The sequence below is a fragment of the Echinops telfairi genome, unplaced genomic scaffold (assembly GCF_000313985.2).
Source record: "Echinops telfairi isolate 266 unplaced genomic scaffold, ASM31398v2 ScPeMD7_4;HRSCAF=17, whole genome shotgun sequence".
Classification (NCBI taxonomy): Eukaryota; Metazoa; Chordata; class Mammalia; order Afrosoricida; family Tenrecidae; genus Echinops; species Echinops telfairi.
In genome coordinates, this window is record NW_022103900.1 from 21515354 (window position 1) to 21532370 (window position 17017).

The following is a 17017-nucleotide window of genomic DNA, read 5'->3' on the forward strand; positions in this document are numbered from 1 at the left end:
CTGGACTGGACACTGGCACGGTGACCTGGAGAGACCATTTTGATCATTTCTTTGAGGAACAATGACCTGGATATGTACCTCTCTAAATGTGTTAGGTGCTGATCTTGGGAAGAAGTTGCTAAAAAAAAAAACCAACCAAATGACAATTTCTTCACATCATACAGAGAGATTGAGTTTTCAAATGAGAAGATCATTGAAAATCTATGTAGAAAGTAACAAACTACAGCAGTAGAGATATTATCTAGTAGGTTTTCCTCAAAAGACTATGATTCTTTATATTTAAAAAAATGGAATGGACCCCAGGTGTTTCCATGGCAACCCACTGAAGCTTTTCCTTTTAATGGAAAAATATATTGGTACATGCTACCTGTAGCTTCTGCTCTATACTGGGCCAAGGCTTTGTGTAACAGAATAAAGAAAGGGGACAAAAGAGAGCTCCTTTAGTCTGTTTCTGTCTACAGTGAAATTCTATTTGTGTAATAAACACTAAGAATAAAATTCACTGCATTTTTGTTTCATTTACTGGATCATTTTTAATAACAAAAGTGCATGTTCTAGTATTTTCAGGGATTTATATAAGTAATAGGTTACAAGATGTTATCAAATAACCTTTTGGACAACCTCTCTAATGTGAAAATGCTTTGTTATTTATTTATTTATTTGCTTTCAAGTTACAATTTCTTTGCTTGGCGTTGTCATTCCATTGTAATCTTAGCTAGTCTATTTATAAAATAGAGTAGCCCACTCCCTCTGATCCTAGCCTTCTCCTCCATTTGAGCCCTCATCAGCCTGGAATTGACAAGACCCTGTCCGTGCTGTGAAGGTTTTTAATCTCCCCTTGTGTACAGTTAGTATCCACAAAGTGCTCTGCGAGAGAAAGAGGAGGATTTCTGCTTCTGTAAAGATTTACAGGCTCAGAAATCCAGAGGAACTGGGGGTGGCATGGGGGTGGGGCAGTTCATAGAAGGCCACTAAGAGTTGGAATCATCCTGTGCTGTTTGTATTTTCTTCACCTGGCCAGAGATCCCTCGGTGGACAAATTGGAAGCCCCAGAGTACTAACTGAATGTTGGCAGTTCAAATCCACCAAAGTCACCATGTAAGAACAACCTGGCAATCGACTTCCAAAAAGTCAAAGCTTTGAAAACTATAGTGTGAGTTCTAAACAGCGCACACGTGAGGTCAGCCTGACACCGGAATGCTTCCTGTAAAGGCAACACGGACATTTTTGCTTCATGACTGATGCTTCTGTACTCCCAACCAGATTGACTACAAGCTTTTGTCTATTTGCTGTTTATATTTCATCCTGAACAAAGAATTTAAACAGAATCAACCAACTCCTTCATAGACAAATGGTTCTTCCTAGCACTCAGTCCTGTAAGAAAGCCCTTTCCAGAAATCGTGTAGAAGACTTAAGTCAGTGAGTTAGTTAATTGTGCCAGCCTGGCCGATAATCACGTGTGGGGCTGGTTGAAAGGCGGAGGGATAAATGGGTGGTGAAGTCTCGCCTTTCTAGTTCTCAGATCTCCTGTTTTGTGATGGTTGCACCAGGTGCAGCTGCCTTAGCAGTTCCCTGCTTCAGCTTGCAAGATTGACTTCCTACAAGACATCCCCAAGGAGAAGCTACATGGACCAATCCCGATGCAACCCTGGGTGCTGGAGCAGCCATGTGTGGAGACCCCTGCTAGTGCTGAGATGCGTGTTCATTCACGGACTCAGCTTTCCTCCTGCAGTCGGCATCATTGCCTCTGTTTTGTGAGGTGGAGGACTTTGTGGACTGGTGTTGGGTTAATGGGTTAATGTTGGACTTGTGGGCTTGGGCAGCATTGGGTTGGGATGTTTTCGTGATGCACATTTTCTTTACATAAAACTCTCTCTTATACGTGAGTCGCTGTGGATTTGTTTCTCCAAAGTCCCCAGACTAACACAGGCAGTCAATGGAAAGCACATCTTTACCAGCTTCCGAGACACTCACAAAAGATTGGTCAATACAGTTTATCCATGTAAAAAAAGCTTCACTAATGCCTATATATTACTGGGAACATGCCCAGACTTCCATGAATTCTTGATTCATAGAAGACATTTTCCCTTTTAAATTAGCCTTTATTTTTTAGTAATGGCCGAGTACACAAAAATTTCAGACCTTTTTGAGGTACTTCCCTAAAATATTTAATTCGTTTTTTATATTCATGCCTCCTGCCACTGGACCAAAACTTGCACAAATCATCTGGCCTGCTCCTCTCATTTATCCAACAAAAAGAGATCAAAGATCTCAGATCTGATGGGCATCTGTCAACCATATCAATGTACGGGATGAGAAACCGAGGCCTGGGAAGGTCAAAGAATGCCCACACATTCACAGACCAAGTATCTGACACACGGCTCTTTGCCTATCACCTTTGTATTTCATCAATTCTGAGTTGGACCAAGTCTGTGCATTCTAGTAAGGCATACTAAGGTACGGGGCCATGTGGAGGCAGGGTACCATGCACATGAGGAGTGTGTGTGTCCTCCCAAAATAGTTAGATGTTGATCCAATGATATGTGGCTAAGGGGAGTCAACATCAGAGAAAGACATTCTGCAAACCTGGTGATAGGTTATCTGCCCTTGCACCAGGTATACTGGTGCCTTGGCTCCCTTCCCATGCCCTGCACACACACTTATACACATGTGCACAGATGAAAACACTCAAAACCTTCATCAAAATATGAAATTTTCTCCATATATGAATCATAGTTCTCCCACTTCTACATTTACTTGCAAATATAAATACTCAGTGAAGTGCTCTGGAAGCTTCCTGATAGAGACTTTATGTGTGTGTATGAGGGGGGAGGGTGGCAAGCATAGTAGATAATCTTTATAGTACATCAATTTGTCCATGACCAGCTATCTGTAACATTTTTTACCTGTGAATAAGAAAACAATTTAAACTATACTAGAAAAGTTGGCTTATGTACAAGGCAAAAGGGTGTTTCTGTTCATGTTGATTGCTAATGAATAATATAGAGAAAGCAATTATTTTTACTCTGAATCGTGCACATTTTAGAAAGTAGAAGAAATGTGTTATATTATTAAGGCTGGATGAGCATATGCAAAAGTTCTGTTTTCTTTTCTTTTTTTAAAATCATTTTATTAGGGGCTCATATAACTCCCCTCAAAATCCATACATACATCAATTGTGTAAAGCACATTTGTACATTCATTGCCCTCATCATTCTCAAAACATTTGCTCTCCACTTAAGTCCCTGGCATCAGGTCCTCACTTTTTCCCCCTCCCTCCCCGCTCCCTGCTCCCTCGTTAGCCCTTGATAATTTATAAATTATTATTTTGTCTTATCTTGCACTGTCCAATGTCTCCCTTCATCCACTTTTCTGTTGTACGTCCCCCAGGGAGGAGGTTATATGTAGATCCTTGTAATTGGCTCCCCATTTCCAACCCACCCTCCCTCCACCCTCCCAATATTGCCACTCACACCACTGGTCCTGAAGGGATCATCCTCCCTGGATTCCCTGTGTTTCCAGTTCCTATCTGTACCAGTGTGCATCCTCTGGTCTAGCCAGACTTGTAAGGTAGAATTGGGATAATGATAGTGGGTGGGAAGAAGTATTTAGGAACTAGAGGAAAACTGTATGTTTCATCGTTGCTACATTGCATCCTGATTGGTTCATCTCCTCCCTGAGACCCCTCTGCAAGGGGATGTCCAGTGGCCTACAAATGGGTCTCCACTCCGCACTCCCCCATCTCATTCACAATGATATGATTTTTTGTTCTAGATGATGCCTGATAACTGATCCCTTCGACACCTTGTGGTCACACAGGCTGGTGTGTTTCTTCCATGTGGGCTTTGTTGCTTTTGAGCTAGATGGCCGCTTGTTTACCTAAACGTTCTGTTTTCTAGACACCATATAGTTATTTATGGTGCCCATAGGGGTTAGAAGCATCTGTTCTCCCAAACTTGCCTAAGATTACCTTAAGAGTGAAAACAATGCCATTCCCTAGATACTAACAAACAGAAAGATAAACTGTAAGATTCCTTGCTCTCTGCCTTAGACAATCAAAAATAAAATCAAATTTTAATCCATTGATAAAATAATATAGTTTAGAATCTGTAAGAGGACTTTCCAAAGTTCATGGGAAAATTCCATTGAATTTTCATTCCAATTTGAAGCCCCCTGGTATATGAGGCATGTAGGCTGTGTTCAGAATATACACATTCGCAAGCTCTTTGTGGTAATACGAAGAACTGAAAACAAATCAGATCTTTGATGTTAAACAAACCTCTGCTCCTGACTGACCACCTGTCGGCCAATGAACAGGCTGTTTAAATGACCTAACCTCAATTGACGTGCTAATATTGACACTAATAATAATAATTAGTATGTCTTCCTGTGAGGATCATGGTGATAATTAAATTAGATACAGTCATTGCTGTCCAGCCAATCCCAACCCACAGGCATCCTATGCACAAGAGAACAAAGCTCTGCGCAGCCCTGCGCTATCTGCACCATCGTCGCTGCGTTTGAGCTCACTGTTGCAGCCACTGTATCAATCCGTCCAATAGTCGGCCTCTTTTTGTTGTTGTTTTGTTTTTAACTAATACATTACATTACCAGGCATGATGACCTTCTCTCCAGACTAGTCCCACATGATTAGAAGCCCAAATATGTGTGATGAAATTTTGCCTTCTTTGCTTCACTTTTTCAAGGATATGTTTATTTGTTCTAGCAATATGGAATATTCAACATGATATAGTCAGTATTCTTAATCAACACTAGAATTCAGATCTTTAATTCTTCATAATTCCTCCTTATTCATTGTTCAGTTTTCACCTAGCTCTGAGGCAGGCACGTTTTAAGACTGAGAGGGGCCTCTTTGCTTTCACCTTTTCAATAGGTCTTTTGCAGCAGACTTTCCTGGTGCATGTCGTCATTTGAATTCTGGACTGCTGCTCCCAGGGGTGGATTAGGGACCCACGTGAAATAAAATCCTTGACAGCTCCATCTTATCACTGTTTTTCATAACATTGCTGACTGGTCTAGTTAGGATTTTTGTTGTCTTTATATTGAGGTACAATCCAGACTTTGTTTTTCATTAATACATTCTTTAAGTCCTCTCCCCTTTTTTAAAAGAAAGGTTGTGTTTCCTGCATTTTATTGGGGTCTCTTACAGCTCTTATCACAATCCATCCATCCATCCATCGTGTCAAGCACATTTGTACAAATGTTGCCATCATTTTCAAAACATTTTTTTTCTACCTGAGCCCTTGGTATCAGCTCATTTCTCCACTTACTCGCCCTCCCCCCTCCCTCATGAACCCTTGATAATTTATAAATTATTATTATTTTTATGTCTTACACTGACCGCTGTCAACTCCCCCCACTTTTCTCTTGCCCGTCCTGCTGGGAGGGGTTTATATGTTGATCATTGTGATATCACAGGTTCTTAAGTAGTGTTCCTGCAATTCGGTGCTGTGCTCTTCTTCAGATAATCCAACTTTTTGGTGTATTTTTTTCAGCATAAACAATGCATAAGTACGGTTAGGAGATACAGCCCTGACACATACTTTTCTTGATTTTAAACCAAGAAATAACTTATGTCTGTTTTTTTTTTTCTAACAATGTTTCCATGGCCCATGTCCATGTTCTACATGAGCACAACGAACTGCTCTGGAATTCCTATTATTTGCAATGTTATCCAGAATTTGTTCTGAACCACACAGTCTGTGCATAGCCAATAAAATTCAAATCACTATGATTTTGGTGTTTTTTGATGCTAGTCAAAATTGATCTGACATCAACAATAAATCAGTTGTTCTATATCCTATTCTGAATATGGAATTAAAATTCTAGCACTTCCTTGTTTATATACTACTACAAAGCCCTTTTGAATTCTCTTCAGTAACCATTTACCTGAATACACAATCAATTATATTAAATGATAATGTCCACATTCTCTTGGATCATCTTTTGGGTATATATATATAGCTATCATTTGGCCAGGGAGGATCATCTTTTGGGTATATATATATATATTGCTATCATTTGGCCAGGGAGTGAAGATTAGACATTTGAAAACCATGAATAGCATCAGAATATTGTCAGATAGAATGCTAGAAAATGAGCCCCTATCTTGGAAGACTCTCAGAATAAGAATTATGAGGAGCAATCTCCTAAAATTGGAGTTGAACTTAATGATATGAATAGAGTTAAGATTTTGGGACCTTCATTTGCTGATGAAACGACTCAAAATGAGAAGAAATGGTTACAGGCATCCTTTAGTCATGGGAATGCGGAATGTATGAAGTATGCTGTTGTGGTAGGTGCTAACGGGTCAGGTACTCAGAAACTCAGGTACAACCAAATGGAACTTGGCTTAGTTCTACACCATCCTCACAATTGTTCTCGTCTTTGAGCCCATAGTTGTAGCGACCGTGTCAATCCATCTTGTCAAGGACCTTCTTTTTTGCTGCGCCTCTACCTTACCAAACATGATGTCTTCCACCTGGGACTAGTCTCTCCTATGATGTAGCCAAAGGATGTGAGATAAAGTCTTGCCATTTTGGCTTCTAAGGAGCATTCTGACTATACTACTTCCACCCAAATTTGTTTATTTTGGCAGTCCACTATATTTGCAATATGTTTTTGGCCATACCATAATGCAAATGCTTCACTTTTTTTTTGTTTTCCTTATTCAATGTCAAGCCTTCATATGCATATGAAGCAATTGAAAATACCGTGACTTGGGTCAAGTGTACCTTAGTCTTCAAAATAACTTTTGCTTTTCAACACTTTGAAGAGGTCTTGTCCGGCACATTTACCAAATGCAGTGTGTTTTTGGATCTCTTGACTGCTGCTTCCATGAGCATTGATTGTGGATCCAAGCAAGATCAATCTTTGACAGCTTCATTTTTATTTCCTCCATTTATCATGACATCACCTATTGGTCCAGTTGTGAGGACTTTGGTCTACTTTACATTCAGCTGCATAATCCATATTGAAATATTCAATTCTTCATCTTCATTAGCAAGTGTTTCAAGTCATCCTCACTTTTCAGCTAACAAAGTTGTGTCATCTGCATAACATAAGTTATTAATAAGCATTCGTCCAGTCCTGATGTCAAGTTTATCTTCATAAAACTCAGCTCATCTAATTATTTGCTCAGCACACACATTGAATAAGTATGGTGAGAGGGTGCATTTCATGCACATCTTTCCTGATTTTAAACCATGCAATATTCTCATGCGCTGTTCCCACAACTGCCTCTTGTTTCATGCATGGGTTCTGCATACACACAATGAATTGTTCTGGAATTCCCAATCTTCTCAAGGCCATCCATAGTTTTTTATAAGACACACAGTATGAATTATGAAGTAGGAGAAGTGGAAGTCATCAGAAGTGAAATGGAACGCATGAAGACTGATCTTTAGGCATTGCAGAGCTGGAATGGCCTGGCTTTGGTCGTTTTGGGGTTGAATAATGACATGGTTTCCTGTGTCAGGAATGACCAATTCAAGGGCAATGGTCTCACATTCATCATCAGAAGTAACATTTCAAGGACTCTCTTGAGTACAGTGCTGCCTGTGATAGAATAATGTGTATGTACACACAATGAAGTCCAATAACTACAATTATTCAAATTCACACACGAATCACTAAAACTAGTGGTGAAGAAATTGAAAAATGTTAGCAAATTCTTCAATCCAAAACTGATCAAACATGCATTCAGCATGCATTTCAAGGTATTGATGAAATGGAAAGTGAAAGTTGAAATATGAGCAAAGAACAGTAGCTGAACAATAGGGTGCTGGTGGTGATAGATTTAAAACTGGATATCACATGACAGACTTTTTCAACACCAACGACTTCTTCATTACAAATACTTTTTCTGTCAGCAATGAAAATGACAATTATGCACGTGGTCCTCACAAAGCAGCATTATGATTTGAGGAAGGAGCATTAATGACCTGAAATTTGCATGTAACACAACTTTGCTTGCTGAAATTGAGGAATCCTTGAAGCAGTTGCTGACAAAAAGCAGATACTGCAGACTCTAGTATGGATTTTGTCCTAGTTAGAGTTTTTGTCAATCTGGCTGGATTTGACATTTAAGGTACAATAAACTCCCATGATGTGATGTAACACAATATGATCAACTTCATAATAGGATCCACTGTGATGAGTCAATCAGTTGTAAGATAATTAGGGTGGGATGCAGTCCACTTACTCGGGTGGCAGTCCTGATGCAATTAAAAGAAAGCTTCTTCAGAAGTGTGGCCTATTTCCTACATAAATGAACACTGCTGGAAAACTTGCTTTTTTCCTCTTTTCCCCCTGTGGCTGGATCCTGCATCTGTTTCTTCAACCTAAGGTTATTTGAACTTGAGTGAAAGAACTTTATGGCCTGCCAATCTTAGGAACTATGTGACCTGTCAATCTTGGATTCATTCATTTTTCCAGTCATAAACCTAATCTGATGACCGCGGATTCAGCAGCAGCAGCAGCAGCAGCCATACCTCCAGGTTAACCTTTGCCCCACAGATTTGGAACTGGCCTGCATTTGGAGTGGACTTGCTTATCCTGGGTGGGTCATTTTATACTAGGTGAGTCATTTTCTAGATATAAATTAACTCTCTCTCATGAGAATATGTGGATAATCTCAGAAAAGCTTGCCAGCTTCAAGGGCCCGTGGGCCATGGGCTTTCATCAACATGCTGCTGGAGGCAGGAATAGTCTAGGGAGCCCAGCCTGTTACTTAATACTTACCACTGTACTGAATGGGATCCCTGGGTGATATCAATTGTTAATGTGCTGGCCTGCAAACCCAATGGTTGTGAGTGCAAATAGTCCAGACGTGCTTCAGAAAAAAAAGCTTGGGACCAACCTCAGGAAAATCTGGCACTAAAAATCCCACAGAGCACAGTTCTATTCAGCTACTCAGTCAGCTCAGGACTGGTAACTGGTTTTGTCTTGTGTTTTTAACTATATAGAAGAAAGGTCCAGAAACATTTGCCATATATATATATATATATTCGAGTGTAAGCCAACCAGAATATCAGCTGGGGCACCTAATTTTACCACAAAAACTGCATTAAAATTGTGTTGAAAAACTTGGCTTATACTTGTGTATATACAATACTTCCTTTAAGCAAGAGACAGGTAGGTCTCTCTTAAGTCAAATATCATCAACCAGGAGCAACCTGTCTTGGACTGAGGGAGGAGGGTGGTAAGGGAGATGATGTCCCCATATGCTGGAAATAAAGAATTCAGATAGTTTGAAAACAAGTTTGAAAACTTATTTAAGATTTTCAAAGGTTAGTAGATGAATTTTTTTACTACTGAACTAAGGAAAAATCATATTATTCTCCATAGATAGCCCTAACTGTATATAGATATTTAAAATAATTTTAACACTCATGTGCTGGGTTTAGTTGGTATGTACAGAATGCCACAATTACATTTATTGGGTGTCAGCAAAGAAATTGTAGTCAACACAATCCGGCCAGAAACAGTGAACTCAGAATGTGAGGAAGACAGTGAGGGTTTTAAAACCCATTCTTAGAAGAGCCTGTGCCTTTGAGTCAAACCAGTTTTTAGATATATAAAGGCTTTCTGGGAATTTGGAGAAATTAAAAGAGATCAAGAGTTTTTGACAAGGCTATTAATTTATACATATGCTGTCACAATTTCATTGAACAGCCTAAATAATTGAAGTAAGATGTTTTTATTTTTAAAGTTAATTTTACTCATATACTTTTTGAATAATATACGCACATCTCTATACACTATGTAAATACACATGCATACCATAAAATAAAAAGAAACACTCTCTTGTGGTTTTTATGAGGTATGACTCTTAATAGAGAGTGATAGGAAAGTGGAAAGGTTGCATCTTGTCAAAGGGAGAAACAATTTGAGACCTAAAAATCCATGCAGTCAGTCCAAAGACATTCTGGAAGAAATATTTTGTATAAAGGAAGGTGTGAATAGGACAAGATGAGTAGAATTTACATATTCAAAAGGGAAGGAAACGTCATGGTAAATGGGTCTAAAAATATTAAGGATACGATTAAAAATATATAAGCAAAACAACAATTCAGATAGACGACAACAATACAATGCTCCAACTCAATTCAATGTAGGTTCATAGAGTGCAGAGTCTGAGTAAGTAAGCCATGGAAGATAGTTATAAAGTCGGAAGGGGTTCAATTGTGTAGAGCTTTGACTAGGCAAGAAGGCTTATAACTGGTAACTCTTTGGGGTGGGGGTTGTTGCAGGACCTGTTGTTTATTTTTCCATTTAGGAGTACTATTATTTTGGAGGAGATGTCATTACTGAATAAGTGGAGATGGAAGATGTAGACAGGATGAAACCATGCGGAATCCTACCGAGGGAACTATTGTAGTGAGGCAATCTAGGTACAGATTTCAAAGGTAGAAATGTTAATGGTAGAAAGTAAGAAATAGGACAGAAAGACAAGTAGAACAACTCTCTAGGGTGTGGTGCTAGTTGAGAAGGGGAGGGATTGTGAAAGAGAAGAGCAGAAAAATATAAAAGCTAGATTAATACAGAGATTTGAAGGGGAGGAAGGTTTAAAATGAAAGATGAGATCATGAGAGCCACCCTGGGTTTGAGGCAACAGTTGTTTCACAGAAATGCCCACCATTCAGTTTGAAAAGATGAGTGGAAGCCACAGTTTGGACCCTTCCTGAGAGATAAATTTAAGAGGATTAATATATATGGGCAATAAACTGTGAAGAATAACGAATTAAGAGTATATGCCTGGAAATAATAGACCCACTGACCCATCCATGTATCCCAGTTGCTTTGTTTAAATCATATTGACTCATGGAAGTCTGACCCTGCTGTGATTTGGGAGCAAATGACCTCTCGGTTTGCGGGTCCGGAGGAAGAACAGATGTCTTAGCGCCTCTGAAAAAGTAGGCCAAAATGAAATGTTTGTTTGCTCCGAGTAGTTTCTATTAAAATGCCATAAACTCAGTAGAGCGTATGTTGCAGGTTAGGATAGCCAACTTTTGCTGGATGGATTATTGACTGGGATAGGTTAGTAGCAAATCCTCATTATATTAAAGTCTTCTGGTATGTGCATAACCCCAGCGAAAAAAACCCAACAAACCAGAAAGGTTCTTCATTCAAATGTTAGTGAAATTGAAAGACTCTTGAAAAGTTTTCTGATTTTAATAGAAGCAGCATGAACTGTTATCTTCAAGATTGTATATATCTCGCTTCTTTGAACATTTAATGAATGGTAATTGTCCTTCTTTCCTCACAAGGCTATTCCATTTCACTTGCAAATTTGCTTTGTGAAATCACTCTGTGATTTTTAATTCCACTATGACAGAGACTAAAAGGGGGAGAAATGATTGTACAAAAGGCGTCTAAGTAATTATAGTACTGATAAAAAAGCGAACTTAAAAGTGAATGCATATCTGTTGAATGTATTCATTACAATCTGTGAGTGCATTAGAATGCATTACTAAAATAATCAAGGTTTCTCTACGAGAAGGGTCTTTAAATGAAGAAAGTATTTATTTACTCCCCAAATTGTTAATACACCTAACAGAAAGTTAGATTAATTTTAGGCATTAATAACAACATTTTAGTGGTGAAAAGTCTAGATAATATTTAATAATCCCTTTTTTATCTTAACTAAGAGGTGGGATTTTAATAAATGGCTAGCATAAGTTTCCCTAAAGGTTTTCTATCTTGAAGCATAACTCAGAATCATTTACTGCAATAAATTAGATGGGAAGTTTTCATGTGCTTCCTACCTCTCTCCAAATGAGTGACCCCAGGGAGAAACATTATAGATGCATTTGCTGAAAGTTGAATATTTTTTCATCACTTTATATGCTTTGTCTTTAAGACACATGAGTATAATGTGTATGGGGCTGCTGCTTTACATTTGTAATTAAAGATATTTTGGAGTTCCACGGAGAAATACTTATTATTGAATTTTAAAATATCTTTATTGTGTTATTTGACCCCAAAGTAAAATGGTGATTTTATAAGTGTTATAGTAACATCATGTGTACCCATTAACAATCTATGTGATATCATATTAAACAGGAAGTTAGTTTTAATATTTGAGTATATAAAATATATACCCAATGAGTTAATGATCTAGTTAATAATTGATATTGACTCCTAAAGGATTATATTAACAAGGGCCTATTTCAAAAGGAATCTGGTTCCCACACCAAAAAGCAAAAGCAAAAAGGCAAGTATAGATTTGAACACATGAACTACTTTAAAAGTTTTTATTAAACAGCACACACTCTACACACAAAGTTAAAAACGACTTGCAATGTATATGACACAGATAATTATCTTATTAAATAAAGTGTTCTAATAAATGGACAAGAGAAAGAACCTCCACAATTTACAGGCAAAATAAATAAAAATAACTGGGAAATTCAGAAAGTCTTGGTGCTAAGATTTTAAATGCTTAAATGCACGGATAATGCTAGAAATAAACAAATTTTAAAGCAAAATAAACAAAATTGTCCCCATTCTAAACCAGACAAGAAATATGCACTCAGTTATGGTTGGTCTGTATTATTGCAATCCTTGGAGAGTCTGGGAATTGAATTGCAAATTCAGGAAATATAAACATATATTTACATATATATTTTGGGGCCAGATAAAGTTAGTTTCCAAGTGGCATTGGACTCCAATCATGTTATTGTCGCTTAGAGTTTCCCATAAACCACTTGTAAAATCAAGATACTTACACTATGCACTTTATAGATTGTTGTGGGAATGAAAGGTAATAATGATTTGAAATTAACATAAGGGGATAAACCTAAGTGTTTATGATAATGTCTCCTCCTACATTAGTAATTAGTCTTATTTAATTGGCACAACCTTAAAGATGATAATTTGTCAATATATTAGAAATTTTTATATTGCAAAACCCCTCATCTATTAAATTTATTTCTAGACATTATTTCTAAAGAAGTTAATATGTTAATAGTTACAAAGATATTGGTGAGTCTAGTCTATATTGATGAAAAATAAATGTCTTAAGTGTTAAAGAAGAGGAGATTAATTTAATAAACTATAGTTTGCCTATCTGAAAATATATTTATGTTAAAAAAGTGTTTTCATAATAAAAGCTCTCAAGATGATAGGATTGGAAGGGAAATTTCTCAAAACAATAAAGGCTATATAAGACAAACCAATAGCTGATATTACACTCAATAATAAAAAGCTGAAAATATTTCCACTAAATAAGAGAACCCAGCAAGGATATCACTTTATCCCCACTTCTATTCAAAATTGTGCTGGATTTCCTAGCCATTACCATAAGAAAATGGCAAGAAGTCAAGGGAGTACAATTGGGTAAAGAAGTGAATCCTTTGCTATTTGCAGATAATATGATTTTATACATTGAGAATCACAAGTTGTCCACAATAGGATTACTGGGAATAATAGTGGAGTTTGGTAGTATAGTAGGATACAAGATTAACAAGCAGAAATCATTGGAGTTCTATATACCAGTGCTGGGAATGCATAAAAAGATATCAAGGAAACAAAACCATTCACAATAGCCACACAGAAGCCGGAATACTTGGGAATAAACCTAATACTGCCCCCACCCCACCCCCAAAAAGACCTGTAAGAAGAAAACTACATAAGAATACTACAAGAAACCAGAAAGGATCTAAACAAATGGAAGAATATCCATATTCATGGATTGGAGGACTTAATATTGTGAAAATATCAATATTACCTAAAGCAATATACAAATTCTATGCAATCCTGACCCATATCCCAGCATCATTCTTCATAGAAATGAAAAGGCAAAATAAAGATGACCAACTTCATATGGAGAGGCAAGAAGCCCAGAAGAGGCTAAGAACTCAAAAAGAAGAACAAATTAAGTGGCCTTGCTTTACCTGACCTCAAGACCTACTGTACAGCTACAATTGTCCAAACAGCCTGTCAAGGGTATAATGATAGATACACAGACCAATGGATCAGGACAGAAAATCCAGAAATAAAGAACATCCACATACAGACAACAGATTTTCAACAAAGGCCCAAAACACATTAAACAGGAAGCCTCTTCAATAAATGGTACTGGACATATTGACCAAGCATCTGCAGAAGAATGAAACAAGGCCCATATCTCACCCAATGCACAAAGACAAACTCAAGGTGGCTCAAACACTTGAATGTACAACCCAAAGCTGTCAAGATCATTGAGGAGAAAATCGGGACAGATCTAAGTGCCCTAGTGGAGGGACTACCCAAGCTAATAGAGATAACAAAGGAAATACACGTTGCAGAAGACAAAGTAGATGACTGGAACCTATTAAAAACAAAGCACTTACATAAGCAAGTGTGGTGAAGAAAGCTGATGGTGCCTGGCTATTTAAAGGTACAGTGTCTGGGGTCTTAATGGTTTGAAGTTAAACAAGCAGCCATCTAGCAGGGAAGCAACAAAGTCCACATGGAAGGAGCCTGTGTGATCAAGTGGTGTCAATGGGAATAGGTATCAGAAGTTCAAAAACAAGCAACCAAATTGATGGGAAGGAGCAAGAGTGCAAGACAAGATTGACATGGCATTTAGGTTAATTCCCAAGTAAGAATAAATTGAAAGACAAAACAAACAATCACAGACTAAGGAATGTTTTTGGGGCTCACACTAAATCCCAGCTCCAATTTAAGAAGAATTAGTTCTTACATTATGGTCCTGCTAATATTCACCTCCAGGAAGGGAATTCAGAGGAGACAGATGCTATAGTAAAATGTGGTGAAGAAATTACCTGGTGCCCGGCTATCAGATAAAACAGTGTCTGTGGTCTTAAAGGCTTGTCGCCAAACAAGCAGCCATAAAAGTGAGATGTTAACTAAGTCTACATGGAAGAAACACTGAAGGATCGTGAAGCATTTAATCCGAAATCGAAGGGAGGGATTCATATCAGAGACTCCGGTTTGCAGAAGATTCTGGTTGACAGTAGGAGACCAAGATTCATTGAGATAGATTGGTGGAACTAAACAGGAAACAGAACTCTGGTGAACTCCCTTATCCACAATTGTGGAATAGGAGGAAATGGTCACTAAATGCAGTGCCTTTGAATATAGAAGGTCAAAGGTAGAATCCTGACTTGAAGACTTCAAACTTGTCAGCAGATTCCCTGTAGGATGCATGTTGGACCTGCTCTGGTTTCCAAAATCTTATGTTTTGGGGGTTCTATTGTTTTGTTTGATTTTTGAATGTACCGAGTAGGGGGTATATCAGAAGGGTTATGTTATTAGGGGTCATCCTCAATGTTGTGGTATATGATTTTTCATTTTGGTGGGGTATGAAAACCAGGAATGATGAACCTACAAAGTCAGCAAGTAGAATATGGGTTTTGGGGAGAGGGGGAAACAGAGGGGGTCGCAGGGTGAAAGGGTGATGACATCAAGTGGTCCGTATGAAAAAATGAATGTTTGAAACTGCTTGTGGTAGCAAATGTACAATTCTGCTGGATGTGATTGAAATATAATGATTTAACATATGTATTAATCCCAATTAATTAAAAAAGTGATCATGTTAAAGTCGATAACACTTTTTGGTTTGTTGGTTTGTCTTTAGAGTAATCCTGATACAAAAAGCTTCCACTGACACAAGCTAGCATTTTTTAAAAAATTTGATTATTTAAGAAAAGTATAGCTAACAACTACTAAAATAGTTAAGCTTCTTGATATCTCCAAAAGTTTATAACAACAAAAAATTATCAAAAGTCCTGTCTGTGGAGAAATGGTATGGTATAAATTGCCAACAACACATAACATAATCTTCTTTTAGATGTGTGATGGAGTTGAATTGCTAAGACACATAACAAGAGCATCAAAATTAATTTATAAAGTAAACCTATGTTACATTTGTTAAAATATTTGTGTAAATGCACTAGAGAGATTTGATTATTTTTTGTGCTTGCAGGATAGAGGCTGCTTTGACAATTTTAAGCTAAATAACCATAAAAATAAATATTTCCATGACAGCTTGAACGTATAGCAATATGAAAATGGAAAAGGTCGCTTTGAGAACACAATTCCAAAATATCTTCTTCTTAAAAGTGAGCAGGACAAGAATTTAAGTCTATTCTGACACTCACCATCCCTTAAATACTGAACTGCAGCAAAATACAACCATTTATATGCTCATTTAATATTTTTCCAGAAATATACTTATTAGACTAGCATGAGAAGCTTCATTTTACAGAACTAACCAACAAGATAAGTAGTATTGCTTTTTATCTTGTTTCAGGCATAAACCACTGAACAATTTTTTTTCACTTTTAAAAATAACAAAAGCAGCTGAAATCATAAATGGAAACAAAAAGCTAAGACTGTGCTTTTAAAATATCATTCATTGTGACTTAGGTGAAAGTTTAGAGTAAAGCAGATTTTCGTTAAATAATTTGTACACACAGTGTTTTATGTCATTCGATGTAGTCCCCACGATGTGATGTCACAGGCACACCCCCTCCTTTCCTGATCTTTCGGCCTCTTTGTTCAGAATGCTGCCCTTTCTTAAGTAGTTTATTATTTTATGATTAGCTTACCTCCTCAGTGCTATTTTTTCCTGATCTATCAATTATTTGGCTGAAAATTGAACCATGGGCTATGCTCAGTTCCAGGGCTAAAGTATGATTAAGGGTTATAATCTTGAAAATTCCATCAATCTTTAACCAGTCAAGCCTTATTTTGTTTTGTTTTGTTGTAGTTTTATTATTTGGAGTGTTGTGCCACTTTTCCCCCCACCCCGCTCACTGTCATCGATAGTGTTTATGGGAGTTTCCTAGATGGCAAACATGCACAGAAAGAGAAAGCGGGGCTCTTGCGGATAGCAGCACAACACATAACCAGTGCTACTCTCCCTTATTCCCTAGAGATTGCCCGGTCAACCTCTCAGAGTGTCCATGGGCCCAGGGCTGCTCCAGCCAGAGGGCTTGCTGCCCCCAGGTAGGCCATCTTCCAGAGCCACCATCCCATCCTTAAG

General features: G+C 37.8%; 1 protein-coding gene across 6 annotated transcripts in view; it reads right to left on the reverse strand.

Annotated features, from left to right (window-relative positions):
- Nucleotides 1–17017, reverse strand: part of GALNT13 (polypeptide N-acetylgalactosaminyltransferase 13) — a 594009-nt gene that overhangs the window by 31367 nt on the left and 545625 nt on the right. The window lies entirely within an intron of this gene.